The following is an 18,716-nucleotide window of genomic DNA, read 5'->3' as shown; positions in this document are numbered from 1 at the left end:
GATTCAGAATTAGGTGATGGATGAGCAGTGACGTCCCGTGGGGGTAGGCAGATTGAGCGTCGCTTAGTGGCAGCAGTTATTCGAAGGGCGGTAAATCGAGGAGAATCATTAGGTATATGTAGAAATATCTACCCAAACTTAGTAATAACGAAAATATCTTTCCATTTAAAAATCACTGGTTGGAAACAAAACAATGTATTAATTCACATAAAAGGTTTAACAGGACTGTATTTTTTTGTCGGTTTCGCAATGTCTATTTTACTTCCGTTGTCCTTGGAAGTCAATGACACGTACATTTTTGAGAATTATATTTGAATTGTAGATAAAATACCTACATACTTACCTAATTTAAAATGTACCGAAAAATATTTTTGCCAGTCACTCGTGAGTTTTGGAAGTTATCAGGTGTATTTTAAATGCATCTGAAACCGAGGACTTGCAATACTGCCTAATAAAACAGAGATGGCATTTAAATAAATTGAGATATTAGATTTAGTGGTAATTATATTTTGTTAGTAATGTATCCATAGAAAACATTTCTTAGATATCGGAGTTATGAAAGGATGATTACAAATGCTGTATAAAAAATGGGGCGGCATTTTGTCCAGGGACGTTACAGTGGATGAATAATGCCCCTAGAAAACGAATTGTACAGTAAGGAAAATTTCATTTAAATCTGGCATGCCTTCCGCTCTGCTGCTCGAAATGTACTGGGGATAGCGCGGAAAAGGTGTATATCTCGAGTCGGAGGTGCGGGACGGACCTGATTGGTCAGATTTATTTGACGATTCCGCAGGATGGGAGAGTGACAGATGAATAAAACGGTATAATTAACAGATTATCATATGTACAACATCACAGAAAGTGCTTCACACTATTCTGCGATGTAATCAATAGTTTAAAGGCATTTTGGATCAATTTCGGCGTGAGGAAAGCCATATATATATCTCACATGTAAAATTGAGAAGAAACCCGTTGACCACTACAAGATTGTTCTACCGAATTGACAATTCCGGTAATCTTTGTATGGGGACGGAGGCCTGAGGTGTTTAGTATCTAAGTTGTCATATGTTCAAACTACGTGGAAGAACATTAGGCGAATAACGACAAATTAATTAAAGATGGGACAATTCCAACCAATGTTAATTAATATCTCTGAAACGGACAACAATTTGGAACTCGGGTTTGGAGCTTCTCTCCCTGAAAACTCCCTTTAGAAAATTCGCTTTTGTCACGCCTAATAGTTCCTTGCACGTGGTCAATCGTTTTGCACCACGAATTACGTTTATAAAATTATCTTAAGTATCCCATACTGGCGACTGTAAATGTACACTCTAAACGTCTATAAATCGATTAGTATTTACTTTGAAAGCTAATCGCAGGGCCATCCGGTTGATAATTCTGTCCTCTACGGTTTGATACCAAGATAAGCCAATTCGGAGAAATTCGAGGAAAATTAATTTTCTTTAGAATGGAAATTAACTGATCTCAAATTGACTTTTCTTCTAATTTAGTTTTACCTATGCACCCGCTACTATGAAATCTAACTATTGCTGCCAACATGAAGAAAAGTTATTAGAACACGGCCAGGAAGTTAATTCAAATAAATATCTTCCAAAATCTACCAAATTATTCGCGGGAAAACTCGCTCCAAAGAAGAAAATTCAAATTTCACAGTCAGCCAATAGGGAGAGGCCTTGACCTTCAGCCGTGGGTATAAGAGCTCAACTTTTTCATTTTTCCAGTCAGTAGATCGTCGGAAAAGCAAGTGTAGAATCCACGACGCTTGAAAGGAAAAGTTATGTACTAAGAAATCGCGAGGAGGACCTTCTCCATACGATATTGTCGGTTTTGTTGCGAAGGGTGCGTGGGAGGCATCTGTTCGGGAAACCGGATTCCGATTTTTGGCGCCGGCGCTTAGCGAATTCTTAAGGCACTAAACGACGGCAATTTTGGAATTCCTCCTGTAGATTCAATAGAAACGTCACTCTGACAGATATAGTAGTTTAAATATCAATTTTTAAAAATTAAGTTCTTACAATTATAACAATTATTATAAATTATTGAATTTAAAAATTCAAATAAATCGCATACAATAAGAAACGATTATAATAAATTTTTGTAGGTATTTAAAAACTCAAATAAATTGCATACGATAAGAAACCTTTTAAATATTATTAAATGACAAATTAAAAATGAGTTTCATACAATAAGTAACAACTTATATAGATTATTGATTTTAAAAAGGATTCAAATAAATTATATGCAATAAGACATCGTATATATCGTTAAATATAAAACTAAGTTGTATAGACAATAAGTTTCACATAACGAGGCAACATTTTATATTGAATATAAAATTAAAATAATAATGTAACGTAATACGATGTAAGTTTAACTGTGTGAAGAAAATAAAAAGAAAGACATTTTATCTTCCATGGTGTTTCATTTCATAAATATTCAAACCAACTTAATTTTACGTTTGTACTTACTGAAGATCTAAACATTACCACCTGAGCTAGCCCAGACTCTTCTAATGTGTCAGTACCAACTGGTATTTTTTTGAAATTGGCTAACTACAATTTTTCTGTGTGTGCACCTGAACATAAGTGTCTACGCACAACTAGACGTAATAGGTATTTTGTAGGTACTACATTGTTTGATGTCCAGCTAAATAACCTAACCTAAGAAGTGTGAAACAGGAGCAAATTACGTATTTTTATTAAAATTAGATTACATTTTAGACGCAAGTGGAAACATTGATATAAGGGGCCATTCACATAATGACGTCTCTCCCTAGGGGAAGTGTCTGATATATTAATGTGACGAATGAAGGAGAAGGAATCAGAAAAATGTGACGTCACAAAATAAATTAAAAATTTACCAATAAATAATTTTAAAATAGTTTAAAGTAAGGTGTCAAAAATGTAACATAATATAGACAAGGGAGTAAAAATTTATGTGACGATGAGGGAGTTTTAAAAAAATAAGTCATGTGACGTCTATGTGGCCGGCCCAGCCGCTAAGTATAGGTACATATTTAGTATTTTAATTGTACAACAACATAGTTTAACACTAATGACATTATAAAAAAAAACACTGAAATACTGAAAAACACACACGAAAATAGTGAGTTATACAGTCATCTGTTTAAGCAAAAATGGTCGAAATAGGTAGCGGTTTGCTAAATTTTTCAAACACAGGTTTTGAGTTTTTTTCTTCCAAAGTAGGTAGGTACATTCTGCAATAATATTTTGTTTTGCTTTTTTTTGTTTGGGATTTGAAAAATTCCAAGCTCTGCTACCTACTGACAAATGAACAAGTAAAATTTAATGTCGAGCTGTCAAAGGTCAACAATTGCAATCATCGTACGTAATTTTTATTCACTTCTGATAATCCTGAAATGTTTTGCCATTAAATTTACAGGTAGAGTTGCATAAAATAATAATTTAGCAGTGAAAACAACACAATTTAATACAATATATAAATAATAAAAATAATCGTTAAATTTCTTGATTTCTAATAAGTAGGTACCTACTTACATAAATTAAGAAATAAATCAATCAAAAGATTACGATAATTATTACAGGTTTTTTTCGGTAAGAGTGATTGCGTTTTAATGCCAAATTTAAATAATTGGTTCCACGTACGTATGAATTTTGACAGTAGGTACCTCTACCGCTTTATATAGCTCAAGGAACCAGGTAGAAGTTACCTGGACTTCAAAGTCAACTTCAATTCAATGATCCATTAGGTTCATACTTCACAATGTTTTATTTGTCCCATGCTGGTTTGTAGTTGTTGAGTCGAAGGCCGCCGTCCGGAAGTAAGGAGTGCTTCTTTTCTACCGTCCAATCTGATGTTATGTCTGCCCATCCAAAATTATCCATAGATAAAGGTAGTGGGTCCTTGGAGGTGGACGGTTGGTCGCCGTATCTGCTAGTGTCGTCTCTAGGTGAAGACGTATTGTATAAGTTGGTATTATCGCCCTTCGTTAATGACCTTACACTAGGTACTCAGTATCAGTGGCGCACCCAGGGGGGGGGGGCAAGGGGCCCTGGTACCCCCCAAACATAAAAATTATCAGAATGATTTTAAACATTGAAATTGAAAGCCAATAAACTATACCTTAGGCTTAGACAAATAAAAACACGGCAAAAAATGATTTGTAATTCTCCAGCACCCTTTTTAGAAAAATTTCCAACACAAAAATTTCGAAACACTAATGTCGGGTTTTTTTAGAAACCCAATCCTTAATGGAACTGTTAAAAAATTCTCGGTGTCCACCCGAATTCCGGACAGGGCTCTAGCCTGGGGGCCCGGCGTGTCGGGTTGACCAGAAAAGTGAGATAAACACATATCATAAATTAGCTTTAATAGTTTAAAAAAAGTCGCCTGCGGTGCTATTATACTTCTTGGCCATGACCATTATATAATTAATTTGAACTACCGCCGTTATGCCTCCAATTTAATAAAAACTAGGAGAAACTGTACAAATATTCCACCGTGTATTGTGAAAATATGTAAAAATAATATATGAAGAAGAAAAGAACCTATGGGACTAATTTAAATTCTCCTCCTTGCCCCCCCCCCCATATTAAATCTTGAGTGCGCCACTGCTCAGTATAGTAGACAATGGATAAGAGGATAAGGGTGACCACATAATTTTATGGCTAGTGTTTGGCGCAAAGACAGATACCGCCAAGCATCGTCAACCCGGATGGAAACTAAGCACTTCTACATGTCAGAACATCGACCCTGTAGTCTGGTTACGGAAACTCATCTGCGTGTCAAACTCAAGGAGAGAGGAAGATGGGAATATTTCGGAAACATTTATATCTTCAAGAAAACCACCAATACCAGCCACCAGGTCAGTTATAGGAAATTGGATAAGGTCAGTACTGTTAGAAGCATTGGTACAAGAACCACCAGGCAGTGTCCGCTCAGCGGTGGCTTCCTTTAAAACTGGTTAGGAAAATACCCAATAGATATCATAGAGAGAGGCAACTAATGTAGTGAGTCCACATTTCACGACTACTACCAGAGAAGGATGGACACACTATCATCAGAAGGGGAAAAGAACCCATTAACTTTTCTATTCAACCTATACATTGAACGACACTTTGGACTATACCTACCCCGTCAATGGATCATTGTCACATGTATGAATTTGCCAAACCCAACACCAGGTGATAACAAACAGATATCTCAAGGACTTCAAAGTCAAATTCGAATAATGAAAGGATCCTATCAATAAAACTCTTATTATTCATGTTGAGTTTGAAGTCCAGGTAATTTCTACCTGGTTCCGTGAGCCAAAATATCATAATGCGGTAGAGGTACTGTCAAAATTCATAAGTACTTACGTAAAAACTGTCTGAATACCTGTGAATCGTCATACATGCGTGCCAGTGGATCACGTGCATTAGTTACCTATCGGAAGAGAGAGACGCCCAAGATCCTGGCCTGGATGACGAAACTATGGATGTAACTGATTCCAATACAGTTGATTCTGGAATATAGGTAATCATATAATCCAAACCGTCCAATATCTTGGGTATACCTAATCAGATAATATAATATTATTCTACCTACTGAATAAAAAAGAAGGTAGGTACCTACCGAAATGTGAGTCAAATATAAACAACAATGTCGTGGCGGAATTATTACCCACGTTTTTGGTACCTAGCTCGTATTCTTGTTTGTCCAGTACATTTTTTTTTCTTGTGTGTCCAGTACACTATTATTGGTGTCTAAGGGGGTCCTAGCAACTAAGTTATTAATATATATGTGCGTTAATATGGAAATCAATATGAAATGTCAAATTGACATTTCAGTGTTCTATATTTATTCAGTATTTCTATCCAGTACAAAAAATAGTATTTGTTAATAAGTACATAGAATTGTCAAGTTTATATGATTCAACAGAAAATTTAAAAACGTGGTAAGTATATAAAAAGTTCTTTTTACAAAGAGATTGAGTCCAATCTCTTTGTCTTTTTATCTTGTAATTATTTTTATTATGTTCCTTTTTTTTGACGCCCCTCTTGAATGGTAATTTAAACAAACGAAGGTATAATATTTTAGTTTGTCTAATAATATGTAACTACATCAAATCAAGTTTCCATTCATAATTATTTTACTGGTAGGTATTAAACAGCGAAAGATACTGATTTAATTTCTCCCAGGTAGCATAGACAATAATTATAAATTGTGGTCGACTTCCTAATGTCTATGGTAGAAGCCATTAGCATAATATTAGCCGATGAAACACGTGCAGATGACGCCTGATGTCGTGAAGCTATTGATATCAAATATCGTATAAAATGGAAGTAAAAATCGAAGAAAACTATGAAATGTTATGTGATAATACGGCGGAGGTAATCGGCGACGGTGTATACCAATGGATAGGTATAAACCACTTTAAAAGAAAAGATCCATATGACGGATCTGCCAAACAGGAAAATCTCGAGGACGACAGCATCAGTAACAATATTGAAGAGGTAAGTAGATTCCTTAATCATTTAAGCGAGGCATCGCCGACTCAAGAAGAAAGCCGATACATTCACAACACGACGACTGGTCCTACTTTTCCGCCCCTCCGTTGTTGTCTATAAGATGACCTGTCATTGTTCTATACAGTGCTCATACTGGCGCATCTGTCGTGTTCACACAGGGAATGGTTTGATTTGCATAGATTAGTTACATGATAAATAATACACTAGCACTTACACACCTTCTACAAATGTAATACATAGATCAATGCTACATATTTTTTTGGAAATCGATATTACCACCGGTTTTTGTCTGAAGGACTATTCTGACTTTGACAGCTGATGAATAACAGGAATGTAAATTATTTATAAATAACACTGATAGGTGGTTAATATATTTGATTTGAGATTTTTTTTTATAATTCAATTTGAAAAAAGAAAGGGCGAATCAATACCTATCTCAAGCAATCTGGGATCTTATTTTGACAGCTGAACAGTGGACCACTCGTTGCTTGTGCAAAAAGATATGTTCAAGCTTTCTTAGTCTAAAGATGGCGCTGTGCGAGGTTATTCATAATTTTGTTTCAAATGCGCAGTAAATTTCTAAACGGCAGTAAAGACTTCTCAATACAACACAAGTGCTAGTATCTATTGCTGGACCACACTGTTTTAAGATTGAAGGGAACAAAAAGGTTAATACAGTGGTTTTTCCTACGAATTTTAGTAAAAATAAGTACTGTAAAAATAAATAATTACTAACCACGTTACCTACAGACATCAGAATATACATTAGTAAAATAACTTGTTGTTGAGTGACAAGTGCGAGTGCATCATATTAACGATAGTTATCTTTTTGTCAGAAAATTATTAATTCATGAATTTTAGTGATAAGCTAATAATCTTAAGGCTATACCTCAGTTGAGGCATGGTCTGAAAAGATCGTGGCTACGCGATACGCATTGTGGGTCGCGGGTGCAAATGACGCATGCCGAACGAAATATAATTTGTCATATAAATCCAACATGCGTCCATTTAATGTTATGTTTATTGTTCTATTAGTAACAATAATAATATATTCATTGACATGTTGTAAATGGGTAACGTTTTTAGTCATCTTTACACGATTTAAGAATTAATACCCCCGTCGCCATGACATTCGCTCTCCGAATGGCAGCGAGTCCAAAATTTCGTCGCGCCTATAGTTGAAAATTATTTGGCGTTTCACTGATGTATCGTCTTAATAACTATTTCACAAAATGCAGTTTCAGTACCTAATTATTTTATTTTCAGTTAATAGTGATCATTATTCATACAGTGTACAAATCGCTAAAGATAATGTACTTAAGTATATAGATTAAGATGGCTTCCGTTAAAAGTGAGAGGTATTTATCTACTACAAGAGACATAATCGTTTCTTAAAACTAAACCATTAAAGTTTTAAGTAACTCGCAATTTATTAAAAAATATAAATATAAAATATACATGTGCTTTCTCAAATGTCAATAACGTTTTGTCAAATCAAAAACGAAATTTATTTCATTTTTCAATAAGGTATTTTCTTGTGCGCACCCTCAAAAATTACAATAAACAAAATCACCGGCCGCCACTGGTGGTAATACTTGGCGTAATATTAATAATGTTGTTATTTTCAGAAGCGTGAAATCGGTCATGTCAATATGATGTTTGAGAATGATAATGATGGAGTAGTCTTCAAAGAGGAATTTGTTGACAACGCAATCCGCCAAATCAATAATGAGAATCCTCTACCAGGGTGCTCGGATGCTCAATACAGTCCATTAGATCAGGTACGTTCAATTATAAAGGTTGTTTTAATGTAAATTTTAAAAAATTGACAAGTAGGTACTTATTTTTTTTTTTTTTTTTTGTGATTTTACCGAGGCTTTGACTGCGACTCGCTGTCATATCGCCTCTTCTCTTCTAGAAGGGGATCCGTCGATCAGGTCCTCACTCCTATTCTGTTAAATAACTTTACAATTTTGCCTAGCTCTTCCGTCTTACCCACCGCCAGGACACCCTTCAATTCGTCGACATTCTCATAGATATCTGCAATTCGCAGCTGTACTCTGTGAATTTCATATTTGGGGCATTGCAGTGCTATATGTGCAATGTCCTCTAAAACATGACATTCATCGCAGAGCTGCGATTCGCTTCTTCCCATGAGGACATCAAATCTTTTGCCCATGGTGTGCCCTGTTCTTAGCCTCAGTATTAACTTAAGCTCATTCCTCGTCAAAGAAGACTCTACAAACCAGGGCACCTCTCGTGGTGATGGTAGAATTGACTTACTCCATTTCCCCTTTTCTAATGATGCCCTATGGTGAAAATCTATCCACATACTATGGCACATTTTTTTTATAGCCTCATTCCAGTCCAGGTTTTCTGGTATCCACTGATGTGGTACCCCTGAATGGCCGGCTTCCTTTGCCAGATCATCTGCCCTTTCATTTCCCTCAATGCCCATGTGCGATGGGATCCATTGAAGGCATAGATCTCCTCCTCTATTTTTCTTGGCGTCGATCTGGTCAAGGATGTGGTATGCTATGGTTTTACTGTTATGTGAGCGAGTTGCTGCGGCAAGATGTTGTAAAGCGCTTTTGGAGTCTGTTAAAATGACAGCGGATTGCGCCGAGAAATCATCGCTTAAAGTGTATTTAATTGCTTCGTTTATCGCGATGAGTTCCGCCGTCATTATTGGTATTGCTGGGTTTAGCTTCCACCTCTTGTTTATACCTACTTCTGGTATCACAAGAGCTGCTCCTGCTCTATTCTGATCTTTGGATCCATCTGTATAAAGGTGGCTCCATCCTGCGTACCTCTCTGTCAGCATTTTTTCGACAAGCTCTCTTGCTTTATCGGATACTATGCTCCGTTTTGGTTTGTCTATTCCTTTGACCTCTAGTTGGATAACAGAGCTGAGGTCGTAGGTACCAACTGGCCTCCTCAGCGAATACATACCTAGGCATTTTGTATTTAATACCTCCCAACTTTCTGTGGCTTTAAGGATTCCTACCAGTAGTGGGAGCTTTCTTTTCTCATAGTATGTATTGCTTTTAACGAGCTCGTATAGGAGTTTCACCTTTGCCAATAAGGGGTTATCTATTATAGATTTCCACTTCATCCATGTCTTGGTAGCCAGTGCCCATCTCCTGACATTCAGTGGAGGTACGCTGAGTTCCGCTTGTAGCACGTGAATGGGCGTTGTCCTGATAAATCCTCCACATATCCTTAATGCTTTGGACTGGATGCGATCTAGCCTCACCGAATTAGTTTCGGCAGCGGAGTGGTAAAACATGCTCCCGTAATCTAATCGGCTTCTAATGAGTGCCGTGTATAACCTTCTCATATGAATGGGGTGTACGCCCCACCCACCTCCCGCCAGTACTTTGAGTATGTTCAGAGGTTGTGTCAGGCTATTCGCGCAATGACTAATATGATGCTTCCACGTTAGTCTATAGTCCAGGTTCATACCTAAAAATTTATAAGTGTCTACTCTTTCTATTATAGTGCCGTCGATTTTTAAGTTAAGCTGGTTTTGTCTCTTGCCTCTGGCAAAAAGTACCACCTTAGTTTTGCTGGGAGCTACTTTGAGGCCTCGCGTTTCCAATAATAATTTTATTTCGTCAAGACTCTTCTGCATTAACCTTTGACATTCATCTACTCTTTTTCCCGAACAAAAAAGTGCAAAATCATCTGCATATTGTACAATGTTGACCCTTGTTATTAACTTTAATATGTCAGTTGTAAGAATGTTGAATAGTAATGGGGATAGGGGGTCTCCTTGCGGAAGGCCTCTTGAGCATACCGTACTCTTCTTTTCATTATTAATGCACATGGTGATTTTTCTTTCATTTAAATACTGCTTAAGATATTTAGTGATCTTCCCACCGATTCCCCATTCATTCAACACCCTTGACACTTCTTTCACATGCACATTATTATACGCATCCTGGATGTCCAGGAATGTTGTCAGAGTTACTTCGTTTTTGACCTGTGCTGCATTGATGTCTAGTACTAGGTTGCCTATGTTCTCCAGAGTCGACTTTTGCCTTCTGAATCCCGTAGTATTGTGATGAAATAGTTGTTTTTTCTCTGCAAACCATTCGATTCTTCTTGCAATCATCTGGTTGAACGTTTTGCACATGCATGATATGAGTGCAATTGGTCTGACTGACGACACTAGGGTAGGGTCTCGCCCTGGTTTTAAGATTGGGATAATCATCGTTTCCTTCCATTGCCTAGGGACTTTTCCGGTTTCCATGATTAAGTTGAATATCTCCACTAGTTTATTTTTACCGGTCTCTGGCAGCTGAGCGATCATGGAATATGAAACTTCGTCCATGCCGGGGGCAGTGTCTTTATTTTTGGTTACTGATCTTAGTTCCGCCACTGTAAGAATTTCATTCATTGTATCATTAGGATTATATGTTTCCTGTTCTGCAATTTCTTCCTTCGTTTCGTCACTTTTACTTGCTAGTTGTTCAAGGAGGAGTGACGCCATGCTTTCATCCAGTTGATTTTTGAATTTGTTTCCCGATTTGCCCTTCATCCAACTCATTTTTCTCCACATTTCTGAGTAGGAAGTCTCCGAGTTGACGGAGTCACAAAATGCTTTCCAACTTTCTCTTTTGGCTTTTAGGATTACTTTTCGAGTTGTGGCTTGCTTTTTCTTTAGTTCTAGGTAGTTTTCTGTTGAACTGATTTTTTTGAAGCGAGTATAGGCAAGCCTTCTCTCAGCGATTGCCTTTGATACTTCGGAGTTCCACCATGGTTTTGGTCTAAAGTTTGGGTGACTGCATACTTTGAGTCTCGGAATGCTTGAATTTGCCCCATTATTCAATATTGCCTCCAATTTATCATACTCTACTTGTACATCTCTGGTAGGTTCTGTAAGTCTGTCTATGTCATTTGAGATGATTTCTCGATATTGTTCACAGTTTGCTTTTGGGTAATTTCTTCTTGGGATAATTTCTGTTTGGCATTGATTTTCCACAAACTCGATGATAATGGGTAAGTGGTCACTGCCCATAGTATCGGAGTCTATTTTCCAATCGGTTTCCAGTACCAGCTCATTGGAGATAAATGTTATATCCGGTGCCGCTCCTCTCTGATTTGGAGGGGCGACCCTGGTACTTTGTCCATTGTTAATCGCTACTAAGTCAGAGTCAAGACATACGTCAGCGACATCCTCTCCTCTTGCGTCTCGAAGTATATGATCCCACATTGGGTGGTGTGCATTGAAATCCCCACCCATAATTGATCCCTCTCCCATTTGATCGAAGAGCCTGCTCCATGCGTTTTTCCGAATGGTAACATTGGGTTTACAATATATTGCTGTCACTGTTTTTAGTTTTTGTGTCCCTCTGATTTCGACTTGACATGCCTCCAGTTCAGTTGGAAGGCCTTGTAGGGTCTTTTCTTTAGACGCCAGTGTTTTATGCACCAGAATCGCTATTCCTCCGTAACCATCCCCTCTGTCTTTTCTATACATCGTGTAATCATTGAATTTCAGATAGTCTAATTCAGACCTCAGCCAAGTCTCTGAGATTAATGCTATTGAAATTTTTTGTCTTATTAAGTAGAGTTCTATATCATCCTTCTTTTGCTTCATACTTCTGGCATTCCATTGTAAAATCCTAATTTGTTTTTTACTATCCATTTTGCTGCAGAACCTCCCCTAGAATTTCCCCTAAGTTTCCTTCTTTGAAGTGTTTGCATACCCAGTCCACTGCTTTAATTATTAGTTGTTTAATGATCTGCTGCCAGTCTCCCCCTTTCAGCAAGACTTTCATAATTTCTCCCATCGCGTTAACCTCTGTCTTCCCCTTTGAATTTTTCTTATTTTTTGTAGGCTTGACGCTACTACCTGTAGCTATTATTGTTGAGCCTGAAGCTTCTACCACCGCTTCTTCTTTCTTTTTGATTTCCTTAGTTTTTTGAATTGTTTCGCTTTCATCTCTTCCTACGATTTTTTTTTGTTTTAATATGTCCGCATAGCTATTATTTAACATATTTTTTTTTGCTTCCTTGAAAGGTATGTTCATTTTTTTCATTGTTTCTTTGCAATTCTTTTCCTCTTGCCACTTTGGGCATTTTTGGCTGTTTGCCGCGTGGTTGCCTTTGCAATTGATGCACGTAATTTCCTCATTTTTTTCGCAGGTTTTGTGGTTTTCACCACACTTAGGGCACGTTTCTACTGTACGTCCGCAATTGTTCGCGATATGCCCATATCGCCAGCATTTGTAGCATTGCATAACCCTGAATACATACGGTTCTACAGCAAAAGAGACTCCATATATGTAAATTGTTCTCGGCAATATTTTCTCCCCAAATTTAATACTGACTGACGAGGTCTTTGTCAGCTCTCCTGTATCACCTTTTCTTGTCAACCTCTTAAGGTTGATTACTTTTGCATCACTTTTGATTTCCATTTGCAGTTCTTGGAGGTCCATATCAATATCGACTTTTCTTATTACTCCATAAGAGCAGGAGTCATTCTCTTTGGTCACAAAACCGAGATCTTTGAGTTCTCCAGCTTGTTTCACTTTATCTGCTTCTTTTTCGTCTTCTACTTGGATGTACGTCTTTAAATTTTTATTGTAAATTTTCTGTACTTTTACTCCTGCCTTATGCAGCATCTGCGCTATTTTCAGCTTTAATGGAATTTTACTTCCCGTCGCTATCATGACGATGTTTTGGTTTCCCTTTGGAGTGACCCCAGAGTCTCTTCTGGGTTTTTTTCCAGAGGTAACCGTCTGCCATTCTTCTTCTTTTTCTCCAACCACTTCCTCTTCATCATCGTTTCTTTTCTTCTTCGTTTTTTTCGTTTCATTCACTTCCATTGTGGTGTTTTCCATTTTATTGTTTTTGCCGTTCACGCGGTCTTGGAATTCGCGCAACAGTGTGAACAAAAAACAGTGTGGACAACCCCTCGCTTCACAGCGTTTGACGCACTCCCCGCACAAAGTGCACTATCCGTGCAACAATAAATATTTTTCACTTTTTTTCAAGCACTGGCACTGATTGTCAAAATCACATGGGACCACACATGTTGAGTTTATTGTCAAATTCATTTACAAACAATATTATTTTTGTTGTATCACGTATTTATAAACGTTCGCGAGTAACCAGGCGAATATCGACACGAATACGCAAGCGAAGTTGTACAACCTCACTCCACCGCTGTTGGCTTCCGACTGTACTTATTTTTTAATAGTTTTTTTTATTCGAAAGATACCTACATGGCATTAACATTTGAAAATGAATTCGGGCGTATGGCCACCGCAACGAAACAAATTTTGTGCGCCCTATTTGAATCACTTTTTTTCGACCGCTCCAACCGTATACCACGAATAACGAAAACAATATAGGCTTCAGTGACGTCCCGTGGGGGTAGGCAGATTGAGCGTTGCTTGGGGGCGGCAGCTACTTGAAGGGCGGCAAATCGAGGAGAATCATTTGGTATATATAGAAATAGCCTTAACTTGGTAATAACGAAAATATTTTTCCATTAACAATATCAGCTCACTGGTTGGAAACAAAATGTAATAATTAGCATGTTGAACATAACTGTAATTTTTTTGTTGAGTTGGCGATGTCTAGTTTACTTTTGTTGCCTTTCGACGTCCATGGTCACCAGAAACGACAGTGCACGGATGATACAAAATTTGGGCGACATTTTGGCGCAGCCCAGGGGTGGCATTTTGTCTAGGAGCGTAACTGATAGGCTTCCAATGCGTTAATTGTTGCTTGGTTATCAGCATTAACTAGTGGCTTGACTAAGCCTCAGAAAAAATACTCCAGAGGTGTCAAATCGTATGACCTTGGAGACCAATAATTGACATGTCCATTTATCGACATCAGCTTATCGTAAATTTTCGTATGTTATTATTTATATTTATTATTTTATATAATTTTAGTGTAGCAGATAGCGCTATTCTTTTGAAACCAATTCTCGTCCGGATGTCATCCATATTTAATAAAATATTGATCATGGTTTTGTAACGCGAGCACCGCCTCTTTTTAAATAAATATTGTCCAATGATACCACTAACATGTCAACCGCACCAAACGGTACATTTTTGTAGACGTAATGGAGTCTAGGGTTTCTCCTGGATTGATCTCATTCATAAGTGCGCGAATCGAGGACTTGTGCTCAAAGTAAATTTTGACAATTTGATAGCGTGAATATATTCATAATAATTATCCTAACTTATAATATTATATCGTGGTTATACTTCCAAAAGCTGGTAAGTCTCAAATTCATGTTATGGAGTAATCGCAATTTGAATGTTTGACATGCCCTCTAAAATCAGGCATAATGCTAATTTATGTATGCTTTATTTATTTAGATGAATTATTAAAGTATTAACTACTATCCCCGCATATTAAAAAACGTAAAAACTAAATAAATCATACAAAATAATCGCATTTTGTAAGGTGGGGCGGGACTTACAAACCTTTGGCAGAAATGAACCAGCTCTTTTGATAGTTACCTATCTGTGCATAGCGTTGTGTTAGGATTGAAGAAAGGAAAGGTTTATTGGTAAAAAAAATACATTTAAAATCATTTTTTAATGATAAATTTAATGCATCTATAAATTTAATATTTTAACGGACAAACAACAGCTGATATTAAATAATTTCAAGATAAAAAAAACTTACTTGTACTTGATATGAAGTAAATAAAAAACAAACTAACAAACAAATAAATATAGAATACTGAAATGTCATTTTGATTTCCATAGTAACGCACGTATATATTAATAATTTAGTTTGCTAGTACCACTCCTTTAGCAACCAATATTGGTCTTTTACTTTTCACAAATTTTTCTGAAATAACTTTCAATACAAAACAAAATTAACTAAAAATGAAGTCGTATTCTTATTTGTCCGGTGGTTGTTTGTCCGGTACAAATCTTGCAATCGATTTTTAACTAACTTCCCGACTAGCTGGACATTTGAAACTTTTAGAATATATTATAACACGATGCTAATGCATTTTTTTAATACTTTTAGCCATCTTTAAGTAGAATTAAATTCATTATTAGTTAATTTTGTTTTGTATAAAAAGCTATTTCGATACCATTATTGGTTGCAAGGGTGTCCTAGCAACTGAATTATAAATAATATATACGTGCGTTACTATGGAAATCAATATGAAATGACATTTCATTATTCAGTATTTCTATCAAGTACAAATTTTTTTGATTGTTTAAGCTAGTCAAATCAAGTTTATATGATTCAACAGAAAATTTAAAAAGATGTAAGTATATAAAAAGTTCGTTTTATCTTCTAATTATTTTCTTTTCATTAGTTGTCGGCAACATCTTAGTATTTTATGCATTCTTTAATTCACTATGGTACAGTGGTAACAGGCAGGTTTTAGTGTATGGTCCGGTATGGTCATATCTGTATTGAAGAACGTTGCGCGATGATTTTGGTGGTCCTTGATTTCTTCCGTAGGACTTGATAACAGCATAGAAGAGCCCTGGAATATTTTTTTCATAATTTTATGTTATTAAATCTTATTCAACAATGTTCTTATAAAAAAAGAATGAGTCACTAACATTAAAGCTAGGCAGACATTCTAAATGATTATTTTTGAAACACAACACGTCATAGCGCCATAACTTGGCTGTTAAATAATTATGATTCTATATTAGTTTAGAAATAGGTGAGTGGACTTGGCTTCTTGATCTGTGCCTGGAGGTTTTGTACATTTTTTTAGCAAAAATAAAACCTTATTTTTTAAATATGGGGAAGAGAGATGGAATAAGGAACAGGCAGAGTAGGTTGACTCCAAAATGAATAACTCAGAATTTGGTGCGTGAATGAAATGAACCCTGGTTTTATTATCTCCTTCCAAATAAATATTAATTTAAGTACAGATTATAATTCAGCTGACTGAAATCACGATTATGCGTTCTGATGAATTGCAAAATCGGTCGGGCGGAGCTTAACGATAACCTTACGGTGAAATCTTTGATAACTGACTGACATGTTGATTTCATGTACTGAGTGTTTTTATAGTGATTCGACACAATAGAAAATGCTGCTATCACTACTTGAATATTTTGATATCAATGCTTTATTGTGTAACGCATGATTCGTTTCATAAAGTATAAACAATTGATTTCAATTTGAACAATTATGCACTTTTTAATAATTGGGCAAGATTGATTTTCATATAAACAACTTTTGTGCATATCATGATAAACTTACATATCATTATTTATTAGTTTGTAATATTATTGATTAATTGAATTATTTTATAATTTTGCTACATTAGCTTCTGTAGAAATTGATTGATTCACATAAATCGCTTGTTTTGTTTTGTAATCATATTTTATATATTTTAAGATTATAGAATTAACATAGGTGTTAACCCTTTTTTGTAGATTTCTACCCAGGAATGTTTCACAGTACGCCACAATAAACCACTGTACACCGTTGGAAAAAATATCGTTGACAATAAACTGGCCAACAACGACATAGCACATGCAACCAATGAAATTATGATACAGCATTCTGAGATAACCATAGATGAAATAAATGTCAAACAGGAAGTTCAGAAATTATACTTTCCGAAGGAGGTGCGAATTATGTTGAGAAGAGTTACGTATTTTCCACGTAACCTTATTTGCAATGATTGTTGCGGAGTGTTTGAATCTGTAAGTCATCTAAATAGTCACTACAATTCATGCACGAAGACTAGGCGGTCATACAAGACGTATACTGGTAAAAAGCCACACCAAATGTCTTTTAAAAATAGTATGCAAATTGGTCAACGCAACATGTATAAAATGATACATCTTGGTGAAAAACCACATCAATCCAATAAGTGTTTTAAGAAAATCCTGGTAATTGGTAAACTCAATAGACATAACATGACACATTCTGTTAAAAACATACATCAATGTGATTTGTGTATGAGAAAATATCCGACAATTAATCATCTCAAACGACATAAAACAACACATTTTGATGAAAAACCATATCAATGCGATGTATGTCTTAAAAAATTTCTGAAAATTGGTTCTCTCAAAAAACACAAGATACAAACTGGTGATAAACAACATCAATGCGATATCTGTTTTAAAAAATTTCATTATTACTCTGGTCTCAAAAGACATGAAATGACAAATACTGGTGAAATACCACATCTGTGCGATGTTTGTTTTAAAAATTTTCTACATATTTGTAATCTCAAAAAACATAAGATCACACATACTGGTGAAAAACCACATCAATGCGATGTATGTCTTAAAAAACTCGTGCATCTTAAAACACATAAAATGATACATGCTGGTGAAAAACCAAATCAATGCGATGTTTGTCTTATAATTCAGACATCTCAAATCACATAAAATGACAGTGGTGAAAAACCACATCAGTGCGATATATATTTTTAAAAATGCTTGCATTTTGGTTCTTTTAAAGTATATAAAGAGACAAATACTGTTAAAAAACCACATCAATGCGATGTCTTTCAAAAATTGTGCTCTCAGAAGACATAAATGACACATACTGTTAAAAAAACCACATCAGTGTGATGTATGCATTAAAAAATTCTCGCATTTTGGTTCTCTCAACACATATTAAATGACACATACTGGTGATTAACCCCATCAATGCGATGTATGTTTTAAAGGATTCCTGCTAAGTCATAATCTCAAAACACATAAATTTATACATAGTGTTACGCTACAAAAATAAAAAATTAACTATTTTCTGATTATGTATTACGTTTGTGATTGAATCATTTCTATTAAGACTGCGATTGAAAACGTCAATGTAGTCGTGACACCCCTGGGTGTTAGTCCTCTACTGGCCTCAACCCTGGAATATTATTTGAAAGGCCTAAACATGTAATCTGATCCAATAGTCACGTGGATAAATGAACCGTTTGCCCAAATTCCTTGATCAGTTAAAATAATAATATTCAGGACTAAGTCCCACGTCTTATGATTTCGTAGCTGTTTGTGGTGGTATGAATGACGATGATTTAGTATAACATTTACAATCAAATGTATAAATTAGAACATAAGCCTGTAAATAACATGTAAAATTATATAAATAATAGTGTGTAAAGATTATAATTAAAATGTGTAGAATTATAAAAAACATAGTGTGTGTTTAAGGGATGTAACAATGAACAAGAATGATAATACCTAATAATAATTATATTTCGTCGATGTTAGA

General features: G+C 35.8%; 1 long non-coding RNA gene across 1 annotated transcript; it reads left to right on the top strand.

Moving 5' to 3' along the window:
* The first annotated feature begins 6,050 nt into the window (after nucleotides 1-6,050).
* LOC147076345 (uncharacterized) lies at nucleotides 6,051-17,251 on the top strand. Its single transcript, XR_015069899.1, has 3 exons — nucleotides 6,051-6,503; nucleotides 8,147-8,299; nucleotides 16,913-17,251. It is a non-coding gene; the product is annotated as an uncharacterized LOC147076345 (long non-coding RNA).
* Nucleotides 17,252-18,716: the final 1,465 nt, after the last annotated feature.

The sequence above is a fragment of the Rhyacophila brunnea genome, unplaced genomic scaffold (genome assembly GCF_057557595.1).
Source record: "Rhyacophila brunnea isolate RB1 unplaced genomic scaffold, BYU_Rbru_1.0 scaffold_13, whole genome shotgun sequence".
NCBI classification, from domain to species: Eukaryota; Metazoa; Arthropoda; class Insecta; order Trichoptera; family Rhyacophilidae; genus Rhyacophila; species Rhyacophila brunnea.
Note: the sequence above shows the minus strand (reverse complement) of the source record. Positions and strands in the feature narration are given on the sequence as shown.